The sequence below is a fragment of the Anomaloglossus baeobatrachus genome, chromosome 2 (assembly GCF_048569485.1).
Source record: "Anomaloglossus baeobatrachus isolate aAnoBae1 chromosome 2, aAnoBae1.hap1, whole genome shotgun sequence".
NCBI lineage: Eukaryota > Metazoa > Chordata > Amphibia > Anura > Aromobatidae > Anomaloglossus > Anomaloglossus baeobatrachus.
Window position 1 is genome coordinate 174,451,240 of NC_134354.1, and position 25,443 is coordinate 174,476,682.

A 25,443-nucleotide genomic window follows, 5' to 3' on the forward strand; every position below is an offset into this window, starting at 1 on the left:
TCTTTTATATAGGAGAACAGCTACAGAACTTACCAACTAAAGACAAGAAAAAGAAGGTAAAATCTTAGGATAGCGCCTATAGGGGGATGCTTGGGTACCATTGCTAAATATACGGTACTTTTCCTTTTAATGTTGTTTACCACACTTACACTGAAAAGAAATGTATAAGGCATTGTGACTGCAGCTGCTTCCTTGACCGGATTACTGCGGAGGAGACAATAGGAGAGAAGACAGGGATATTAATGCCGCTCAACAAGGGATCGTAAAGGTGTACAGGAAAAGCAAACCATTGCAATTAGAACACTCACCAGATTTCACAATACAGTCGACATACATTATTAAATGCATCTCTTAACCTGATAACGCTGGTGTACTTACTTGGAGAGTGTCAGAATGGTTGTATAAATCTATTGGAAAGTTTAATGGCAATCTCTGCCCACCAGGCCTAATTGACAGTGCCTCAGTGTACCTCCTCATTGCTGCTGCTGAGATCTCACTCTGCTCAGTACAAGCTGCAGCTGTCAGGCTGGGTGGGAATGGTTACATACACTTGGGCTCATTAGCTCTTTCATGTTCTCCCTCTACTCATAAAAAGCTTGTTTTCTTTTCAGCATTATATAACCTTTCTGACATGGTGTATCAAAGTAAGTAAACCAACCTCACTAGGTAAGAAAAACCTATTTAAAGGGAACCTGTCATATTCAAAAATGAAATTTATTACAGATAAAGGGTTAACCGCCTTATTGAAAGTAAAGCTATCAGGAGAAAATGATCGTATATCCTCCATGTAGCCGATCACTTTCAGTCATATTGGCGTGCAGAGAGCAATAAGTCATCGCTCACTATACCGTGCGCAGCTGTAATCACTCAGCCACTTCGATTGACAGCTCGCTCTTCTGTGTGTGTGTGTGTGTGTGTGTGTGTGTGTGTGACAAATTAATAAGGAAAGTGAATATAATTATCTATGCACACTAAGAATCACAGCAAGAAGAGCAGTGACTTTAGTTGAGATACAAATTCACGAGTAAAATATCCAACATTTGGACCAAGTATCAAACAATGAAAAGATGTGACAGCCGTCACGCAGTAAAAATGCCTGGGTTTGGTATAGGGTTTTCCAACATTAACTGTTAATTGCCCATACCCTTGCAGAAGCAAAACAATAACAAATGCACTAATGCTTACTCTCCCCTGCTCCAACACGGTCTCTCTGCGGCTGCCTCTGTCTTTGCTGACCGTTTGCAGCGAGGATGTCTACATAGACATCATTTTAACCCACCCAGGTGTCCCCTCTTTATCCAACACTTGAAGGCGACAAGTGGGCCACCAGCCAGGTCCTGGGACCCCTATTCTCCACATAAGTTCAAGTCTGTAGTCTGTGTGTCTTTCACACGTGACACATTCTGTGGCATTGTTTTAAAGAGATTTTCACACAAAATTCATTTTAATCAATAGATCATGGAATAATAATAAGATCCACAATTTGATGTGTTTAAAAAAATGTTCCTATGCTGAGATCTTATATACACTACTTACAAAAAGTTAGGGATATTTTGGCTTTCTGGTAAAATTTATGGAAAATGTAAAAAGTTCACACTACTGTGATATTTTATCATAAAAGTAGGGCCTTTAAGTAGAAACCTGCAATGGTGATTTCTTCTCAAACAATTTATTGAAAAAAAACAACAGTTCCCAAGTCGAGCTATTGTCTGCTGAAGCATGGTTCCCTCTCGTCTTGGAGGGCGGCCCTCATGTTTTTGAGGTTCTGGGGCACACAATGGCAATGTCTGAATAGCTTGTCATGTGGCCTTGAGCATCAATGACAGTTGGACGACAAGGTCTCATGCGGTTCAAAACTCAAGTTATGGTCAGAGTTACGAGCCTCTACACAGACACTCAGCTGATCCCCATGAGCTTTCTATAAGATTCAGGTCTGGAGAAAGTGCAGGCTACTCCATTTGAGGTACCTTTAGTCATTCAATGATAATGCTACCTTGATGAGCTGGAGCATTGCTGTCCATGAAGATGAAATTAGGCTTGTGTTGTTCACGCAGAGGCACAATGACTGGATTAATAATGTTATCCAAGTAGTAGGGGCTTTTCACTGTACCGTTCAAAGTTTAGGGCAGTTCTGTATTGACTGGACACACCTGCCCTTACTGTAACACTACCAAAATCAAAGGCTCGTCTGGTGACAACATTGGCTGATGCATAGCGCTATCCATGACATCTCCAACATCGTTGGTAGCCATCATTTCTGCTCGGCATGTATCTGCTTTCATAAGTGAACACCACTGAGGCCCACTGGTCCCTTGTCCAGGGTATATGCTTCCTGGCCTATACAAGATGATGAAGCTTGTGTCTGGTGGTGCTGTCAAGTACCCTTGCAGGTCATCTAGCATGCAGACCACGCTGATGTAAATGGATTTGAATGGTCTTACATGAATCTTGGATGCCTTTCACATACTTTAAATGTGCCTGGAGTTGTGTAGCATTCATCATCTGATTCCAAAGGGCATTTCTCACAATGAAGCAGTCAACAGTGTGGGATGTGGCCAATGGAAAGCCACTTCTGTGCCTTTCTGTGACTCTTGCATTCTCTTTGTATCTCTGTTGCAACCTGCTGATGACACTCTGTGACACTCTAAACTCAGAGGCTACATCTGTCTCGGAACACCCTGCTTGAAACCTCGAAATGGCGAATTAATGTTATTCAATTGTAGATGTCGTCTTGGTCTCATGATGTCAACATGTGAACAGCATGATGAGGAGGACTGTTTAAATATAAATTCTAATTGAACACCAAAGTTTATTGGGCAATTTGTGGATCAAACACTTGTGATTTTTCCCATTTAAGGTCCTTGTTAGAGAACAGCAAGTTGTGCAAAGAAGTATTGAAACATTGAAGAGTTGGACATGTGCATTAAAAAGTTTAGAGGAGGTTACATTGATTGCGTTTTAGGATCATCCCTAACTTTTTGCGAGTAGTGTGTGTATCCGCTATATTCCGTTTAATGACTGTGTGACCATACAGGGACATGGTCAGCTCATACCACATCTCCTGTGCAGATGAGGAAGTAAAGTATAGAGACTTTACAGCATGGGATCACAAATTATTCTATCTTTTTTAAGATAAAACATTTTTTTAAAAACAGACCGGGAATGTTTTACCTCACAGAATCATCTGTGATCCCTTGCTGTCCTGTCTGTGTACTCTTTTGCGTCCTGTCCTGCCCAGTTGCTGTAATATAGTCAGACCTTGTCCCTGTAAGGTCAGACATGGCCATTACAGGGCACATAGGAAGGGCACATTGATAGATTATCTCCACATAGAATCAGATTATTAGACAGATTATCTCCACATAGAAATATTTTTGTAAATGCATCCTATTGTGGAACTTATTATTATTCCAAGATCTATTGATTAAAATTAACTTTAAATTGAATTTTGTTTGTTGGAGAACACCTTTAAATGTATTAGCTCTTACTCTGGTTGTGTGCGTATGCTATACATTCAGCACATTAATTTGCCTTGTTAGCGGCTGTGCTTAATGTACGTGTTGTTGACATGGTTGTCACGTAAGTGAGCATGGCTGCAGCAGCACTTCACTAGTGTAGCTAAACATGATGATTTAGGTTGTACTGGCGCAGTACCAGTACATTACATACAGCGGCTGAAATCACTATTGAACACATCACCAATGTTCAAAGTAAATATATTTCTAAAGGTGCTATTGGCATGAAACGAAATTGTCGGTAACAACCAATCCTCACAAGGAAAGACACTAAACCATAGTTGTCCTTAAATTGTGTAATAATGAGAAATGTCACAGGGAAAATGTATTTAACAAATGAAGAGAGGTGTACAAAACCTTGACAAGTCATGATGCCAGCTGAAATCTATCAGTAATTAGAAATCAATCCTATACCTTAATGAAAAATATCAGCTGTTTCAACTGATGTCCCATAAAAAGGTGTCTCATTACCTAGGTACCACACAAGAAACATCTCATGATGGGTAAAAACAGTGAGCTGTCTCAAGATAGTTGCAACCTTATTGTTGCAAAACATAATGATGGCATTGGTTACAGAAGAATTTCTAAATGACTGAAGGTTCCAGTGAGCACTGTGGGGGCCATAATTTGCAAGTGAAAAGAACATCATTTCACAATAAAACTGGCCATGACCAGGTGGTCCATGCAAGATTTCAGACAGAATTGAAAATATTTATCAGAAATGATGTCCAAAAGCCAAGAACAAACTGTGGAGAGCTAGAGAAATACCTGGAATCAGCAGGTATAATTGTTTCAAAGAAAAGAATAAATGCACTCAACTTCCATGGCCTGTATACACATTCTTTACCGCGTAAAACTCTATTGCTGAACAAAAAGCATGTTCAACTGCGTTTTTAAAGTTAGCTCAACAATATATATATAAAATGTATGGATATAATCTGGTGAGATAAGGCCAATTTTAAACTCTTTGGATGGCATAACACACACCATGTTTGGCGGCCAAAAGGCATATGACCTCAAAAACACCATACCATACCAGTGAAGTTTTGAGTTAGGAGCATCACGGTGTGGGGCTGTTTTTGCACTGGCAAATTGCATATAATTGAAGGAAGGATGAATAGACAAATGTACTGAGACATTCTTGATAAAAATCTGCTGCCATCTATCAGGATGAAGGAGATGAAACAAGGGTGGACATTTCAGCAAGACAATGATCCCAAACACACAGACAAGGAAATGCTCAATTGGTTTCAGAGAGAGAAAATAAATCTGCTAGAATGGCCCAGCCTGTCACCTGACCAAAAGCCAATGGAAAATGTATGGAAGGAACTACAGCTCAGAGTTCATAAGAGGAGCAGATGGAATCCTCAGGTGTGGAAGAATGGCAAAAAATACACCTGAGCAATGCATGCAACTAGTTTCTCTATATAGGAGGCATTTTGAAATGGTCATCAGCAACAATGGCTTTTATACAAAGTATTAATAAAATTTCAGTAATTTCAATACTTTTTCCCTGTGTACTTTTCTTATTATTAGACATCACTAAATGTATGGACATCCATGGTTTGAATTCTTTGCATTTGTGGATTGGATTGATAGTTTCCGACATCTAGTGAGAAATTCATTTCAATAGATCCTTTAGAAATATATTTACTTAGTAAATTGGTAACCTGTTCAATACTTCATTCTCAGTATTTACAAAATCTAGTATTCAAAAACAATGTGCTGAACTTGGCAATCATGTTGCTTCTATAGTTTTTTTAATCCTAGAATTTTGTCATGTATATTGTGTGTCACTTGGAACGCTAAGATGAAAATGAGAAAAGTTGAGATAACAAAAATGCATATAGTTATACAACCCCTTTAACATGAATCTTTTGTCAGGATTGTGCCACCTCATCGGAGAGCAGCATAACCTAGAGACTGAGACCCTGATTACAGTAATGTCACTTACTGGGCTGCTTTCTGTAGTGTTGATAAAATCCCAGTTTTATCAGCATGATATAATCCCTATGTTTACATAGCTGTTGCTATGTAATCTTCTATATTCATGAGCTCTGGATAATCCCGCCACAGTACTGATTGGCAGCTTTCTGCCTATACACAGTGTGCACAGAAAGGAGCCAATCAGTGGTGTGGGCGAATTTATACAGAGCTCAGTATTCCGAGGACTGCTAGATCTGCAGTAGATAAAATAGTAATTTTATCAAAACAGCAGCAACCATCCCAGTAAGTCACACAATGCTGGGATCAGCGTATCTCCCCCTGTATCATGCGGCTCTCAGATGCGGTATAAAAGTCTTGATGATAACCTTTAAAGCTTCAGTGAGTGCCCAAATAAACATCTGCCGAACAGCCCTTCACCTACCATTTATAAGAGAAGTCATCGTGCCCATCAATGAACTGGCAAGGTATGGGTGAAACTGCTACATTTGCTGCCCATATAGCTGCACGTGTATATGTATGTGACCATTGTTATCAAGTGCTATGGGGATGCAGAAATGTATACCGCCATATTAACATCTGCGTAAGAACCATCCCCTGGAGTAGAGGGTTTTATTGTTATTTTATTGAAGGAGAGATATCTGCAGATGTTTTACATTGGAGCGAATGCCAGATTTAATTCTTTCAAATTTACTTCTTGGAAATATATGTCCTTATGTATTCCGAACGATCCCGAGAATCGAAAGCGGTAACTAACAATCATTCTGTGTTGTGTGAGTCTATGGAGCACGTGAAGGCCTTGATCATGCCGTAATAGCCTTGTCCGCTTCATGATTTAATCACTACAGACATGGTCTTGCACGGAGAGCAAAGGAGACTTACTTTCCAACACATTTTACTGTGTAATATTTGGAAAAATGCTGCTTCTCTACATTGTTAAAATTACATACTGAAATGATCTCTGTATCTGATTACACAATGCAGTGTGCAGCGGCACCATCATAGACCTGCAAGGTGCATGAGTCCCGCACTGAATGCAGCATTGTAAAGTCTATAGGTACCCTGGTAAAGCTGAGATCGCGGGAGGTGCAGCCAATAAAACGGGCCTATCTATAGGAGATAACATTTATCCTGTTATACTTTTTTTTTACTGTGTTGTATTTCTCCCAGTTCAAAAAATTGGGTCAAAAATACAAAACAAAATGTACAAGTGGATTTTGCTGTGGATTGTTTCGGCTCTGTTCCCCCACATTGTAATATCTGGCCACATCTGGGGTCATTATATAATGTTTATAACAAATTCAGTAAATTGTACCTGAAAATGTGGCCTCCATAATGGCAATTACAAAAAACAATTCTGTTTGTGCTCAGTGTGCATATATTGTTTTGTTGCTCATTTTGAGGAATTTGTATTGAATCTAGCTGGACACTTGACTTGACCCAAACTTGAGCCCAGACATCGAACCCCCCCCCATAGAAGTCTTAATGGTGACCAGAACTTAAGTGCTATAAAATGCTGATAGTAAGGGCTAGGGGCTGCATAAGGAAGCAAAATGGGGATTAAAGCACGACAATTATGTTTACTGTGTTTCTGCGTGGCTGTCACACTGTTTCTGGCTCTGCACAGTAAATTTGGTGCAGAAATTTGTACAATCAAATACTCAACGTGCCCACAAAGCCTAATCCGGTAATTCGGCAGTGAGTTAATCTGAGGTGAGATCACCTGGAGTCACAACTGGGGAACCATGGTAACCGCCAGCTGTGACCTCAGGTGAACTCACAGGTGCGGCTCAGTCAGTGCTTCCCAGACACCACAGTGATCGGTCACGACTGCGCATTGTGACCTCAGGATGCAGCAGATCTGGGATTGGCATGGGACATTGTGGGTTGGGTAGATTATGTTGGACCTGCAGTGGTGTTTTGTGGGTTAATTGGTGAAAAAGAGTGTGTCTTTTTTTTATATCTAAGTAAAGGCTTTTTCTATGTGTGTTTTTGTGTTTATTCCTTTTTACTTATACGTTCTAGCATTGAGACCACCATTGATCCTAGTCAAGTATCCAATGCCTTTGGCTGTGAAACAGCCCAATGTCATCAGGTTTTATCCACTGAACTTTACTGTTCCTTCAATTTCTCGAGCCATTAGCCCCTTTTTCACATGTTTCTTCCAGACCCATGTGCACCTGCCAGTCTAGTCTATTGACTTTCATCTCATCTCTCCAAATCCCCCTTTTCCAATATTTTTCTCTCCTTTTTGGTACTTATTTGCAAAGTTGAGCCAACGCTTCTTATGATATTAAAGTTGAGGCTTCTCCGCCTTTTTGTTGGGGCGACTATTCCAGACTTGTATAACGTGTTTTGAATAGTGCTTGCATGGATATGTTATCTCAATATTACAAAGCATACGAGCCACCTCCACTGCTGTTTGTCACACCAGAACTGATTAAACCTTGTGATGAGCCGACTTGTTGACTGGAATATTTAGCCTGGACGTCAACCTCTTGGCTTTTGAATGGATGGACTTAATTTCATATTCTTGTAACTGTAATGGCACTCACATTATGTTGTTTGGCAATTTCCTTGGCTGAGCCACTGCTATCGATGAGCTGGATGATGCTGTTTCTCTTTTCTTGGGAAATATTCTTAATGGTTGCTCCTCAATTCGAATCAGTGACCTTTCTCTTTGGAATAAACCTAATAAAACACTGAACTATTAGGGAATGTGGGAACAGCTTGTAATTTGTAGTCTACAGAAAGAAAAAAAAATGTTCAAACACCAGGAGCAAAACCGTAACGATGCAGTAACATGACAAGAATCTGTACAAGTAATCATATGCTTAATAGTTACAAGTCAAATTTATGTATGAGATAGCCAAGCTGCTTGTCTATAAAATGAAAATAATCTCCGGTTTAAGGCTGTAGTGTATGGTGAGCTATGGAGCCTGAAAGTCAAACATTCAAAACATTGTTACCCTTTTGCTCGTTAGTGTATCTAGAGATTAATGAACAGCGTGAGCTAGTTTGTCCATATTATTATTACTAATTTCTACATTTTCAAGTACAGTGGAACCTTGGTTTAAGAGTAACTTGGTTTGAGAGTGTTTTGCAAGACAAGCAAAGATTGTTACAAATTTGTAACTTGGTTTAAGAGCATTGCTTTGCAATAAGAGCAAATACTCACAGTGCACACGTCCGGTTCTGTCCTTTCACTGTATTCTGACCCACTCTGGAGGTAACTTTCTCCACATATGTACTGTATACAGTATACCATTGTACAGTACAGTATATACTATATAGCATGTCTATCAATTTGCATTTGTGGATATAGTATTGTACTTTTTTTCTGCTAACCAGTACAGCACGTTGCTTGTGCTATACCTCTCGCACACCAACAATTCTATTGTAAGCTAAAGTGCAGTTTAATTTGTTTGTTTTTTTACTGTACAGTATTTTGTTAGTGTACTGTAATATATGATTACAGTACATTTTGTATTAATGTAATAAGTTTGTATAAATACAGCAAATATTTTTGGGTTGTGGAACGAATTGTCTGTGTTTCAATTATTTCCTATGGGAAAATGTGCTTTGATATTGGAGTAACTTGGTTTAAGAGCGCACTCCCAGAACCAATTATGCTCGTAATCAAAGGTTAGCTTATCAGTAGTTTCTACCGTTTGCATGGCCACTGCATATGCTGGTATTCACCTTGCTCTGCAATAACTAATAATAGGTAAAGTTGTCCCTCAAGTAACCACTTGTAATAAGAATGTTATTTTAACCGTTGTATTTGCTGTAAAAAATTTTTGCTGTCTTCACTAAGTTAAGTTAATTTTTAGAGGCAGAGTAAAGGTTTAACATTACCACGTACGTTTGCTGCCGTTGCGCTGTCACATTGCTATGTGCTGATGTTGTACATTTCACAAATGCTAAATCTCAGGAAACATGCACGGATAATCAAGATCACATTTTTTTTTCTCTGCAGCTTTATATTTAAAGGGTTTGATTTGCCAATTTTGCAAAAACTTTGCAGAGAATATATACCGTATATATCCAAAGATATATAGAATCTGAATATTTGGGAACAGATTGACTGATCTTATTGTACTGATGATGTTGTTCTCCTTTCTAAACCAAGTCCTGCCATTCTATTACATTATGAAGACCGCCTCTGTGACATCAGTAGGGCCAATATCAAGTTGTTTTAAACAGATTGCTCACGTTCGTAATGCTTTAAATATGATTTTTTTTTTTTTATTTTTTTTTTTTAAATACCTTGTTACAAAATTTCTAAATTAACGAGGAACTTGGGTCTCGTGTTCAAGAAACTCCTGAATTATCCAAAACTGTGAGCAGCTACGAAAACGTGCCTCTCTGGAGGACGTGCCATGGCCATATATTACATAGACAGGCCATCAAATTAAATAGGAGCTGTGTAATACTCCATTTCCTCTATGGTGGCGCCATAGGGATTACCGTATTTTTTTTTTTTTTTATTTATTCTATGGATTTTTTTTTAATAACCCTTTAAAGTAGACAAAGACGATACGAACGCAAAATGTATGTTTTCTAGTAATGATGTAGCGCAAAAAAAATTATATTTATGTTAAACTTTTTCTTTTTTTTTTTTACTGTTCTCTTGAAAAAATAATATAAAAATGTACGAAATGGAATCCAGGAACTCATGTCTAGACTTTATTTGCCCAATGGTAAATACTGTAAAAGCAGCAGCTGTTACACCTCATAAATATCGACATTGATTTTATACCTTCAGACCGGAAAAAAATGTGCAAGGTGACAACCCCGTGTTGGTTTTCCTTCCATAAGCTGATTTACTAAGGTGTGGGATCCTGTCCGGGTTCAATGGGTGGCCTCATGTGAACTCCAGCGTATAAATGGCTGGGTTTACCTGTCACTCGGCCCAGTATGTACTGTATATACAGGATTCAGTGGATGTTAAAATCTTCTCAATGTTTCATTCTCTATTCCGTGGAACTGCAGAAACCTAAAACACGATTTTGAAGCAGAATTCCTTTTGGTCTGGCGTGGTTGATACAGAATTAGTTGATAATGCAGAACTTGCACTTTACACTCAGTTTCAAGAGGCTGATTGTCTCTGAGGGATCTGCTATAGGATACACTATTGTTTAAAGGGCTGGTTCACTACTCTGCAATAGTGGCCACATCTCTGTAAAACTGATAGGGAAGGCTTTTTCTAAATACATTGTACAGCCAATTGTTCCTCTGAGTGGCGCTATTGTGCTCTACTCCTCTCCATGAAGTCACCCCCAGGCTCCGTGACCTCTTAGATCCGGTGATGTCACGTCAACTTCCAGTTCACTTGACATCACCGAGGCAACCCAAGTCTCCCTGAGTGACTGGGCTGTGGGCAGCGTTTTTTATCACAGTCCAGCGTTACAGTGCAGCATGTCACACGCTTTCCCCTTCACTGTAGAGCGCCTCAAGCAGGAGCAATGCTGGGCTGTGATGAGTGGTGAAACTCCTCCTCACAGCCCAATCATTCGGGGACCCTGGGGCCGCCTCGGTGATGTCAGGTCAACTGGAAGTTGATGTGACATCACTAGATCTCAGAGGTCACAGAGCCCGGGGGGGTTACTTCATGGGGATGAGCGGACCGCGATAGCGTCGCTCAGAAGCAGAATTAGCTGAACAAGGTATTTAGAAAAAGCCTTCCCTATCAGCTTTACAGGGATGTGGCCACTATTGCAGTGTGGTGAACCACCTCTTTAAGGTGTTTTCCATCCCCGATTACATTTTTTTAACGCATACAGTAAGTTCTAAAAAAAAATCAATCTATGACACTACTCTTCTAACACGGCCTGGGTCCCCCGCAGGTCTCCATTGTGGTTCATGTGACCACTTCAGTCAATTCACAATGGTGATCATTGATTGGATGCAGAGATCACATGTCTGTATGGCAGGGACAGGATGTACATTTGGAAGAATCCAACGTGTAATTAATTGGACCAGTTTAATTAATTTGTTACTGACATGTATGCAGCGTCACAAGTGCCTACATTATGTAACTGTGCAATTACGCTCTGTGAATATTTTGTGCTATTATATAATCACTCACAGGTTATTCCACATCATACTTTATACAATTCTGAGTCACAGGAAATATTGGAAAGGTTTCAATTAATTATGTTTTAAATAATTTAAATGAAAGATTCCTATGAAGAGCTTTTCTATCTGAATTGTATGTATAGATACAATCTAGGAGTTCTGATGAAACTACGGAACACGTGTATATTATGCAGACACTGCATTGGAGTCTATTTTTATATTTGAACTTCTGTCAAGAGGAATTGGAAACCACTAAAGGGGTTTCCTAAAAAAAAAAAAAAAATGACCCTGTTGACCTGCCTCACACCCTACTTAGGTCAATGGTTTCTTAAATTGGGTAATTCTCTGCCCACCCTTTAAAGAGTTTTGGTTTAGAACGTCTCAATTTACTTACAGAAGACTCCTAAGTTCTGTGATATCATTGCCTGTCCATGGAATTCAACAAAAATAAAATCTAATTGGGGATCAGATTGTGGGGATATTAGTTCATTCTGAAAGGAATCGTCTCTGACAAGACAACCATCTTAAAAGGAGCATGCCACGTCCCCTATGCCCTCTAACCTAGCAGCAGGCATACGTGTGGGCCAATTTTCCCTGCCTAACCATCCCTGTCTAATGCTATTGCCAAAGAACAATGTTTTTAAGGTTTGTTTTCCTTACCCTAATTCGGCTTGTGACTAGTCACAGGGGCTCTGATTCCCCAACTAGTCTGCCCTCTTTCCATATTATCATGCCCCTGTGGGCGTCATAACATGCTTTACAAAAGTGGCATCTTTGCCAGCACTATGTAAAGCCGCACATGTTTCCGATCATGCACACTACGTCTCTCTGAAGCCAGGACGCATATACCCAGCTTCAGAGAAGTGCGGATTAATTCCGATCATGCGCAGTGAGCCTCTCTGAAGCCGGGATGCGTACACCCGCATCAGAGAATCTCAATGTTCAGGGGAACAAAGACACCGCTTTGTAAAGCATGTTATCACGCCCATTTGTGGGCTGACTAGTCAGGGGAATTCATGCCCCTGTGACAATTCACAGCCCTAATTAGCATAAGGGAAAACAAACCTTATAAATCCTTTTTTTTTAAACATTGTTTTTTGGCAATAGCATCACACAGGGCTGGTTAGGCAGGGAATTTTGTTATACACATGTGCCTGCTTCTAGGTTAGAGGGCATAGGGGACCTGACAGGTTCACTTTTAAATGCGTTGCCCACTACTAGGATAACCCCTACTCAAGCCCTATGTTTCACCCCCCAGTAAAATAATAACACTCACGTCCACTGCTGGTGCTGTTCCAGCAATATTGGCACTGTCTCTCCCAGGATTATGTTATAGACTTGCATCATGTCATCCCTGTGGCCAATCAGTGGTTGCCTCTCTCTTCCCACCTTTGGACGTATCACATCTGAAGGAAGAGAGACAGCAGCAGAGCTCATTTCCTCCATGTGTAAGTGATTTGTCCAAAGGTGGAAAGTGAATTGGCCACTGATTGGCCGTAGGACTCACATGACGTAAGGCTATTACATGTTCCTGGGTGAGACCTTGCCAACACCACCGGAATTGCCCCAACATCGGAAGTGAGTCAGTGTTATTATTTTATCAGGGGGAAACATACGAATTGAGAAGGTGTTGACTGAGTAGTGAACATCCCCTTTAAAGGGAACCAATCATCAGGATTTTCGTATATAACCTAAAGTCAGTGCTATACTGGCACTATCGGGCTGATTCTCTACATACCTTTAGTGGTCACTTCGGATGTTTAGGTTTTGAAATCCAAGAAAGTAAAGTTTATAAAATCGGCAGGTACTTGAGTGACAGCAGCTGAGAATCAGATAATATCTGGGGGGAATATTCATAGTTATCACCTCCCCTTGTTAGAATTAGCATAAGTATGATACAATCAACCTAGCAGGACCTGTGTGAGGTCATACCCATGAGACCTGCTATCCAGCTTTGTTGGCTGAGGCCCTGCCCCTTCTGGTCACATGGATATGGCCTCACCACAGGTTCTGCTAGGTCAATTGTATAATACTTATGGTAATTCCAACAGGTGGAGGGGATAAATATGAATATTCCCCTCAGATATTATCTGATCCTCAGCTGCTGTCACTCAACAAGCAGCTAATTTTATAAACTTTAGGTTTTGAAACCCAAGAAAGTAAACATCCGAGCTGACCATTAAAGGTATGTATAGAATCAGCCTGACCGTGCCAGTATAGCAGTGGCTTTAGGTTATATACCAAAATCCTGGTGATTGGTTCTCTTTAATAAAGCTTGTGACCACACACTTTGATGCCCATATGTCCTAATTAGAGTTGATCAAACTCTGGGACCGGCAGATTACTGCCGTATTGAAAAAAAAAAATTCCGGATCTGCTCCGGTTTCCGGTGCCCATATAAGTATATGGGGACCTAGAATCCGGAGATTAAAAACATTTGTTGGGGGTGATAGGGGGTAGGAGCGTGCGCGATGTACTCACCAAAGGCTGTGTCATGGAAACAAACTCCTTCCGGGTCATGCTTTTCCCTTCTGGAGCTGACAATTCAATATTCATTATTTTGCCTGCCCATTGGCGCATGTAATTGGTTGCAGCTAGATGCGCCCACACCGTGAGTGTCAGCGTGTCAGCTGACTGCAACCAATCAAACTATATGGAGAGAAGGTATGCACACCAGTGACTATGTAAGGGGAATATATGAAAAGCAGAAACTGCTGTGTGAATACTGACTTGAAAATCCAATAGCTATATGTAAGAGTGAAAATGTGAAAAATGGAATCTGCATTACTGCCATGAACATATGAATAAAGAGAAATTTAGCTATTGAATTGATCAATGTAATAGAGCCCCAACACTACGCCAAAGTATTTCTCTACGTTGGGGTCCCTAGCTTGTGTGTGTCCTCTCATGCAGTTAAAAAAAACTTACCGTGTATGGGAAGCTGAGACCCAAGCTATATATGCGTATAATGTGGACTGGCAATAGGTGTGGTGGGGAGGGTTCACAAACGAAAGACTACAAATCAATCAAAAAATAACGTCTGGAACACCATTCTGAGTCTGAACTGGGTGCAAAAACCCTAAAAAAACTTCACTATATGGAGAGAAGGTATGCACACAAGTGACTATGTAAGGGGAATATATGAAAAGCAGAAACTGCTGTGTGAATACTGGGGCTCTATTACATTGATCAATTCAATAGCTAAATTTCTCTTGATTCATATGTTCATGGCAGTAATGCAGATTCCATTTTTCATATGTTCATTCTTACATATAGCTATTGGATTTTTCATGTCAGTATTCACACAGCAGTTTCTGCTTTTCATATATTCCCCTTACATAGTCACTGGTGTGCATACCTTATCTCCATATAGTGTAGATTTTTTAGGTTTTTGCACCCAGTTCAGACTCAGAATGGTGTTCCAGACGTTATTTCTTGATTGCAACCAATCACAGGCGGCAGGACGGCCGGTGGGCAGGGAAATCAGTGCAAGTGTCTGCGGGTCAGTATGGTGAACATGCATGTGTTTCAGAAACACATGCACGTTCCTGTCAGAACTGTGTGCAGCTGTGCTGGTGATGCGGCTTTTTTTTTAATTTTTATTTAAATAAAGAATTAAAAAAAAAAAGACGTGCGGTCCTTCCTAATTTTGATACCCAGCCAAGATAAAGCCAGCTTGGGGCTGGTATTCTCAGTCCGCAGCCGCCCAGTATTGCCACATTTATTAGATGTGACAATGCCGGTGCCTTACCGCCTCTTCGCATTGGCCGGGAGCGGTGCCAATCAGGGTAATAAGCGGTTAATAGCAGCGCACAGCTGCTACTAAATCCTAGGTTAGTGATAGCACAGGCATCTGAGATACCTGCATCACCTAACCTGCAAATGAAAGTAAATAAACACAGAAAAGTCCTTTATTTGGTATAAAGTACAAAACACACACCCTCCTTCACCTCTTTATTAACCCCCAACACCCTGCAGGTCCGGCTTAATCCACACAAGGTCCCACGCCACTTCAGCTCTGCTACATAATACAGCCATCGGCCATAGAGCACGACTGCTGGCTGTGCAGACAATGAATGAGCCGCGATGACTGCAAGGCAGGCAGATACTGTCACAGGCTGGGGGGTGCGTCTGCCTGCAACCAATCACAGACGAGAGGACGGCCGATTGGCTGGGAAAACACGGAAAGCTGTGTGTATACGATGCACAGTACAGGAAGTGACTGTGTGACCCGGAAGCAGTGTGCTGCCATGACTCAGAGTTTCGGTAAGTATGAAACGCTGTTTTAATTCTGTTTTTCTTTATTTTTAAATTATTTTCCCCAGTGCCGGATCCAGATCGTGCATCTGGAATCCCGGATCAGGGTCCGGCACCCGGGCATCTTTGAAACCGCATGAATGCGGACTTTTACAGTTCGGATCCGCTCAGCCCTAGTCCTAATCCTAGTCCTAGTCCTAGCACATGGGAAAAGTTTCTGAGGTTCTAAGGGGAAAACCCTTTAAATAGAGGAAGCATTTCAAGAACTTTGTAGACCTTGGACAATGCATTGTTACATTTCTGCAGATCGTGTTTCTTGCTCTAGGAGATTTTACTTCTTACATTGAGAACGGTTAATATCTGCAAGAAGGAAGTCTGCAAATAATTTACTGAAGTAATGTGCACATTCCTTAACTTTTCACCCAAAACTATGTTAGGCTTTAACATAATTATATGCATCATTATGCCATTACTGACCTTGTTTGACCTTGTGTCATTTTGCCTTTAGGATTGGAGGGGAAATATGAAAAGTTCATTGGAGCAAAAGAATCCTTGCTAGTTATGTGGTGAAGTGTTTATGGAATGACGGGCCGGGGAATGTTACCTTTTGGTTTCATGAAAGGACATTACTGACATAACCACATGCCTTTGTAAATAATTCATCGTATATTCAGTGGAGAGGAGAAAGTCTAGTTTTACCTGTTGAGGAGGAACAACCTCATTATACTTAATGAAATATTCATGCTGCTTTTTTCACATTCTTGGCATTGTTGCTTAATACTCTACATAATTGCTGTGTACATAATACCATTTTATTGCATATTTATATTATACATGTTTTTTTTTTCCTGCACTTCGTCCCATCTGGAATACTTATTATCCAAAGGAAACTTCAGAAATGTCCTATAAATGCATCTGTTATGAGAATGTGACCAGTTTGTGCGCAGCCAGGATGAGAAGTTCACACTATTCATTAATTTACAATTTATAAAAAATACTTGCCAATTTATGGACCGCCGGTACTAGTGAATAGAAATAGCTTGCTCAGGCCTAGCCAACTCTCCACTCTTGGCTGTGCATCCGATCTCAGAAGAGATGCAGGTTTTACCGGTGGGATTGGACCGGCCGCTAACCTGTGGGGAAGCTACAGATGTCTAAGAGGGGATAAATATGGTAAATTTGGCACATTTTTAGGTTGAGCATATGCCACAATATTTTTGCACAAATGTAGCGTGCACAGAAATTTTAAATCTCTTTATCTCAGAATACTGCTGAATGGGGAGTGATAAATTGCCACCCTTTAGTGGAAAATTTCAGCTTCTCAATACATTTAAGCTAAAGTTCTTCTGTTTACATAGAGATTTTATGTCGAAAAAGAGGGAATACAAGCGATTAGTATTAAAAAGAGGCCTCTTTCCCTTAAGGAGCTACATTATAACGCTCAGTCTGATACAGCGCCGCACAACCAGTTCTACCCTAACCTACTGTATCCTCACCCATCCCTTGTAGACTGTGAGCCCTCGCGGGCAGGGACCTCTCTCCTCCTGTACCAGTCTATGCCTTGTATTGTTTATGATTATTGTACTTGTCTCTATTATGTATACCCCTTTCACATGTAATGGGCCATGGAATTGATGGCGCTATAATAATTAATAATAATATTATAAAAACATACTGTTTTTCTGTATACTACTGATTTCTTAAAATAAGTGTAACTGTAAATGCCCTTTAAAGGGATATTTCCATGTCATACGTCATAGATTACAAAATATGTATGATACATACAGTTCCCACCAAGGGCCCTGCGTTGTCCTTGAATACGGGACTCTGTTGTGCGTTGTTTTCACTGTAGAGATGGTCAGATTTGTCACCAAATAGAGGGAAAATCCCGCCACCTCTCCACTGACAGCGCTGTGCATCTGGGCCCCGATCAGGTTATTGAAGGGTTAGTGTCATCATTGAAAATGGTTACAATTGCAAATGCCTGTAAAAATAACCAACTTTGAATCTTACACTTTATTAAAAATCCTGTCTATTCTGGAGAACGGATGGATTTTTTTATTTTGTTTACTGCTCATTGCCTGGGCTACAGTTTTTAGTCAAGGAACGCAGTGCTTACAAATGCTTTCCAATCGAGTTTGTAGACGATAACTGGAGAAGACAAATTTAGCGCAGATAGTCTTATCCTGGATAATAGTGTGCCGCCCCCGTGTCAGCAGCCGGGCTGCTCGGATCAGCATCCGCGGTGGATTGAGGGGTCTCCGGACCCGGGGGTCATGCGGCCACTCAAATAAAGGGGGGCTTTGTACAGGGGATGGTGTGGAAAGTTTGTGACGCCACCCACGGTGTGTGGTAAGGTGGAATACCACCGCTACCGTTGGGAGCACCCAGTGGCGATGGCATGGCAGCCAGGTGTTTAACCCCTCCGTGGGTAGGGGGATGCCCCGGGGCTCTGTGATGGTACGGGGAGCCCGTGGGCTGTAGTCCTGGGAGAAAGGGAGCAGAGAAACTCAGTCGGTAGTCGTGGTGCTGGATGAGGTTGTGCCGATTTGGGAGGTCAGTAAACACACAGGCTGTAATTAAACCAAACGTCCTGCAGTACCGCTGCCGTTAAGAGGGGAGCACGTCCAGGTGACCGTTCCCAGTGATGTCACTTAGTGTGCTTTGGTCTAGTTCGTCCATCCGGGAGCCTCCACTTCACAGCCCCTTACTCTCTGAGGCTACTCTCTCTCGCTGTTCTGAGAGCTCCAACTCCCCAGACTGCTCTTCCCCTGAGAGCTACTTGAGAGCCCACTGCTCATCTTGCTCCCCTGCCGACGACTGCCCAGTCACCTCCCACCCAGTCTGCCTGACTCTAAGGTGGGCGGCCCCTTCTCTACTGGACCTACCCACTGGTGTGTCTGTGACTGAGACTTGCATGCTGGTCTTAGCACATCACTGGGTGGCACCTGGAACCAAGCGAGAGATGGATGCTGCACGGAAAGGAAAATTGTGCAACACCCTGTGACGACCTGATAGGGCAGGGCATCACAATAGCAAGCCCCAATTTGAGTGAGAGGGCTTACCTTTTGTGGTTGTGAAAATCCCAACTACTGGAGGTGCATGCATCATGGCTGCCGCAGACCCAAATGGAAAGTTTGACTAGGTGGATGAAAGGGTTCAAAACCACACTTCCGTAGAAGAAATCCAAAACTAGGCTGGTGAAGGATCGTGATCTTTGTCAACGCGTTTTAAAGATCATTTTTGTTCTGAAGGAGAAGTATTTTTGTTCTGAAGAGGAAGTATATCAGAAACGTGTTGACAAAGATCATGACCATTCATCAGCTTGGTTTTGGATTTTTTCCACGGCAACGCGGCTTCTAACGCTTTCCTCAACCTACTCCTCAATCGCTTTTGTAAGCACTGCTTTGTACCTGGCTGGACCACTTGATCTTGTTAGCTTCAGTACACCTATGTTCCTCCGATGATGTGGAGAAAAAGCTACCTCTGCTTGTAGCACCGGACAATACCATCAATCAAATTGTCAATCAAACAGGAATGCTGCTCCCCCAGGAAGCAGAAAGATGGGGAGCTTTTCCCTCTCGAAGACGAGATGAGAAAAACCCTTTAAGATAGATGCGGGTGCTATTGGTGAAACGCACATCTACTATACATTTCCATAGTTTCTGCCGGCTTTGTTATAAATATGTGAGATGAAAATACCCCTTGAAGTAATGGCTTTATTTTTTTTGGCTGTTGTATGACAACTGCGCTCTCTGCTTGTGGTGTAACTGGTTAATCTCTATGCTCTTCTGTAGATCTGTACATGTCACCCACATTCCCTGCAAGTGTCGGCAGCATACCAAAACGTTCTGCTACTGGAAATCTGACATAGAAGTCTTACTACATTGCTATTTAGCTCAATAATTTAATTAGAATGTTGTCACATTTCAAGTAGGGGAAATCTCTGAGCAGTGCCAAAGAGATTTAAAGAGATATCTCATCCGTGGATTTGAGGAGTTCACATTCCCCTGCTTCTTGGCCTGTACGGGGGCATTGGGATCATGAATGATTGACCAGTGATATTAACTTCTGGTCCAAGCAGTTCACTTTCTGAGGCTACGGACAAAGGCAGGTTTGCTTCTGCACCATTGGACAACCTCCAAAGGGATTGAAGCTTCAGAACAAAACTTACAAGATCTATTACAAAGAGCTTGCAAGATCCTTACAATAGTGCCCAGCGACTGCGGATAGACTGCAAAGGTGGCCTGTAACCGAGTCAAAGAGTGGCGCATAATAAAATTAAAAATCTCAATGTTATTGAGAAAGTAGAACATTTTAAATAAGTAGTAAATTGCAAAGTTTCTCATTTTTACAAGTAATTAGCAATTTTACCCATTAGAGAACTTGCAAATAATAATAACTCGATATACAGTGCCTACAAGTAGTATTCAACCCCCTGCAGATTTAGCAGGTTTGATATGATGCAAATAAGTTAGAGCCTGCAAACTTCAAACAAGAGCAGAATTTATTAACAGATGCATAAATCTTACAAACCAACAAGTTATGTTGCTCAGTTAAATTTTAATACATTTTCAACATAAAAGTGTGGGTCAATTATTATTCAACCCCTAGATTTAATATTTTGTGGAATAACCCTTGTTTGCAATTACAGCTAATAATCGTCTTTTATAAGACCTGATCAGGCCGGCACAGGTCTCTGGAGTTATCTTGGCCCACTCCTCCATGCAGATCTTCTCCAAGTTATCTAGGTTCTTTGGGTGTCTCATGTGGACTTTAATCTTGAGCTCCTTCCACAAGTTTTCAATTGGGTTAAGGTCAGGAGACTGACTAGGCCACTGCAACACCTTGATTTTTTCCCTCTTGAACCAGGCCTTGGTTTTCTTGGCTGTGTGCTTTGGGTCGTTGTCTTGTTGGAAGATGAAATGACGACCCATCTTAAGATCCTTGATGGAGGAGATGAGGTTCTTGGCTAAAATCTCCAGGTAGGCCGTGCTATCCATCTTCCCATGGATGCGGACCAGATGGCCAGGCCCCTTGGCTGAGAAACAGCCCCACAGCATGATGCTGCCACCACCATGCTTGACTGTAGGGATGGTATTCTTGGGGTCGTATGCAGTGCCATCCAGTCTCCAAACGTCACTTGTGTGGTTGGCACCAAAGATCTCGATCTTGGTCTCATCAGACCAGAGGACCTTGAACCAGTCTGTCTCAGAGTCCTCCAAGTGATCATGAGCAAACTGTAGACGAGCCTTGACATGACGCTTTGAAAGTAAAAGTACCTTATGGGCTCGTCTGGAACGGAGACCATTGCGGTGGAGTACGTTACTTATGGTATTGACTGAAACCAATGTCCCCACTGCCATGAGATCTTCCCGGAGCTCCTTCCTTGTTGTCCTTGGGTTAGCCTTGACTCTTCGGACAAGCCTGGCCTCGGCACGGGTGGAAACTTTCAAAGGCTGTCCAGGCCGTGGAAGGCTAACAGTAGTTCCATAAGCCTTCCACTTCCGGATGATGCTCCCAACAGTGGAGACAGGTAGACCCAACTCCTTGGAAAGGGTTTTGTACCCCTCGCCAGCCTTGTGACCCTCCACGATCTTGTCTCTGATGGCCTTGGAATGCTCCTTTTTGTCTTTCCCATGTTGACCAAGTATGAGTGCTGTTCACAAGTTTGGGGAGGGTCTTAATTAGTCAGAAAAGGCTGGAAAAAGAGATAATTAATCCAAACATGTGAAGCTCATTGTTCTTTGTGCCTGAAATACTTCTTAATACTTTAGGGGAACCAAACAGAATTCTTGTGGTTTGAGGGGTTGAATAATAAATGACCCTCTGAATAAACTTTTCACAATTTAAAAAAAAAAAAAATAAAAAAAGAAATAACATTCTTTTTTGCTGCAGTGCATTTCACACTTCCAGGCTGATCTACAGTCCAAATGTCACAATGCCAAGTTAATTCCGAATGTGTAAACCTGCTAAATCTGCAGGGGGTTGAATACTACTTGTAGGCACTGTATGAGCAAAAGTATTTGTTGGTCCTAGACTTAACTAGAGTGATTTTCTCACATGTATCTGTCACATATTGTAAGATAATTTCCTTTTTAGAAGTTTAAATGTTTACTATACTCATCAACATTGGAATTGCAACACCAAGAAGAAAATGTCTTGTAATTATATTAATCATAGGATCAATAGTCCTGTTAATGATATGCCAATGATGAAAAAAATGGAGACAATATTTTAAAAACCTCTTGCTTGATTTAAATTGACACACACTCTTAGGCGGGCTTTGCACACTACGACATCGCAGGTGCGATGTCGGTGGGGTCAAATTGAAAATGACGCACTTCCGGCATCGCATGCGACATCGTAGTATGTAAAGGCTCGATGATACGATTAACGAGCGCAAAAGCGTCGTAATCATATCATCGGTGCAGCGTCGGCGTAATCCATGATTACGCTGACGCGACAGTCCGATGTTGTTCCTTGCTCCTGCGGCAGCACACATCGCTGTGTGTGAAGCCGCAGGAGCAAGGAACATCTCCTACCGGCGTCACTGCGGCTTCCGTAGGATATGCGGAAGGAAGGAGATGGGCGGGATGTTTACATCCCACTCATCTCCGCCCCTCCGCTCCGATTGGCCGCCTGGCGTGTGACGTCGCACGACCCGCCCCCTTAACAAGGCGGCGGGTCGCCGGCCAGAGCGACGGTCGCAGGACAGGTGAGTCCATGTGAAGCTGCTGTAGCGATAATGTTCGCTATGGCAGCTATCACAAGGAAATCGCTGCTGCGACGGGGGCGGGTACTATCGCGCTCGGCATCGCAGCATCGGCCTGCGATGTCGCAGCGTGCAAAGTACCCCTTAGTGTCTTGGCTGCTGTGAATGAGGTTGAATGGTTGTCTAAGGAATGTTCTGCCACAGTGAATACACTTGATCACACAAATCAAGGTCCCGTAAAAATTGCCGGTCGATTGAAATCCAAGATGTTTGATGCAAGACATGTCCAGAGATGCTGCAGGCCATGTGTAGCATATTTTAAGTTGTCCACTAATTTTACTTTGATGGCCTATCCTTAGGATAGGTCATCAATGTTTGATTGGCCGGGGTCTGACACCCAATACCCACGCCTATCATCTGTCCTCCTTGCCGGCTGCAGCAGGTGGACGTAATGCTCCGTTCCGGAGCTGCTATGCCTTCTGCTAGTGGCTGCGATTAGGTACTGCACGTGTTCTTCCTATTCAAATCAAACAGAGCCAAATGTTTGGTGCCTTACATTTTATATGTAGGGAAGTATACACTGCACACTCTATGGATGCAAGGTTAAAAATGTTTCATTGAAGTGCTATCAGTATATTATTAAGTATACAAGGGTGCTCCTCAGATGCGACAAAGTTAACTTTCCAACTCAGAAGAGTCTTTTTAATGCTGTCGCTGGTGGAGTATCCTTACGGTGGAACAGTCTCAGATGCGTCTATACAGAACCTGGAGTGTATGTTCACTACTGTCCCGGGGATCCACTCCCATTACACTAGAATCTCATAGGCACATTGGCGTGTGCACTTCGAATTTCTCTAGACTTGATATGTGACATCTGATTTGGCTTGTACAGAATGGATGAATCGTAGACCCAGTGGTATGGCCATTTCTCTAAAGTGTCCCAAGGGCCATTTTTTAACAAAGCAATTCCAACCAGATCGTTGCCTGTGCTACTTTGAGCAGCCTGCAAAATCTAAACGTGCCACAAAGGTCTGTATCGTCTCTGGACTATTACCATCAAGCACATCTGGGACGTCATTGGTCGACAATTGCAAAAGAAGCTGCCAGCAGCAGATCTTGATGATTTGCATGCCCATATGCATTCAACGTGGTGGTAGAACATTCCTCAGATAACCACTACAAATCTAATTGATGGCATTCGAATATGTCTAAGGCCCAGTCACACACAACGACTTACCAGCGATCCCGAAAACGATGCGACCTGATAGGGATCGCTGGTAAGTCGCTGGGAGGTCGCAGGTGAGATGTCACACAGTCAGATCTTACCAGCGATGCAGGAACAATACAGGTCGCAGTAGCGACCTGTATAACGATCTCAGCAGTCACTGTGACCCTGTCACACAGTGTCAAACACAGCGATGCGTCCTGCCCAGCAGGACATCGCCTTTGAAGAAAATGGCCTGGACCATTCTGCAACGACTAGAGATCTCACAGCAGGGGCCTGATCGCTGGTAGGTGTCACACATAAGAAGATCGCTAACGGGATCGCTACTGTGTCATGGAAACCGTGACTCAGCTGCGATCTCGCTAGCAATCTCATTATGTGTGATGGTACCTTAAATGCATGTAGATTTGCTCATGATGATCAAATGCGATACCTAATATATTGAGATGTTTTGATTGTTTCCTTTTGTTCATCATTTGCATGTTCTTATCATGTCCATCCATAATTCCATGACTTTACACCTTCATGGTGTGGAAATTTCAATGTTGAGGAGTATATTGTTTTATATGTAGTATTTTGATATTACCTTATTGACTTATTTATGTAAAGTATAAAAGAAAATTGCAATTACAATACAAACACCACATCACACTATAGATGTGTATAATGGCAGATTTGACTTTGGTTCATTGTATGCTGGAATTCCCAGCTCTGTCAGATGTTTAGGGCAGGGGTCAGTTCTCTACTTGTATTTTTAAGGGCCTGGGAAAATGCATCTGAGCACAGACGTAGCGCCGAATGACAAAAATTAAACATAGCCCGGCATACATAAAGTCAGTTTATCTAATTTTACGAACAGCTGTTAATTAGTTTGTTTTGCCAAACTCCCAAATCACATCCTAGAAATAGCTAACGAAGCGAAGCATTTTACGCCAGGTCTATTTATGTGGTTACGTCTGCACAATAAATAGTGCTCTTTAATCACATAATAAAACTGAAGATGTAAAAATAGCAATCATCCGAGGAAGTGGCATGTGGCCGCCGAGCGTGTTACAAGACGTAGGTTCTAAACATAAACAGTCAGTGGAATGTCGCATTCTGCAGAGCAGAACTTTTATTTTTAGGACTTGGGTTCTATATTTTACTACTTACTATATATCATACTGGCCATGTATATATATGTATGATGTCATCATCCTTTTATGTTTCACTTAAAGAAATTGTGTTTAAAAATTATAGAGGTAAAACTTTCTTCTAAGGCTCCCATTTGGGCCATGCAGTTGTGGGATACATTAAAAATAAGAAAATGCTAAACATTTTCTGGCAATCGAGGGTGCGATTGTGCACATAATTGTTATTTTTTGAAAGCTTGGTAAATTAATTTCAAAATGTTTTTTGATCTGTTTAAATGTGAAATTTCTGAATTTTCACATTTTCTTAATTAACAGCATGGAACTTACAAGGGTTGTCTAACATACAAAGCCTGTATATGTTATTACTCTAGTCTTTCAGATTCAAAAATATCCAAAAGCTCAGTATTCAGGTTCTTAAATGGGTTGTCCGGTCTATAATAAAAGTCTGCAGTCACTCTTTGACTACAGATTTATGAATCCTCCAAGTGCACACACTGTGTGCTGCGAGGATCTGTTGGTATCTCCACTGGGAATTGCAGTCAATTATGCAATACGCATACTCCCAGGCAGAAC

General features: G+C 41.6%; 1 protein-coding gene and 1 long non-coding RNA gene across 2 annotated transcripts in view; one reads left to right on the forward strand and one right to left on the reverse strand.

The window, feature by feature from the left end:
- Positions 1–25,443, forward strand: part of WWC3 (WWC family member 3) — a 233,001-nt gene that overhangs the window by 79,214 nt on the left and 128,344 nt on the right.
- On the reverse strand, positions 139–16,350 carry LOC142288221 (uncharacterized). Its single transcript, XR_012749046.1, has 3 exons — positions 16,275–16,350; positions 8,015–8,150; positions 139–204 (listed from the first exon to the last, which is right to left on the reverse strand). It is a non-coding gene; the product is annotated as an uncharacterized LOC142288221 (long non-coding RNA).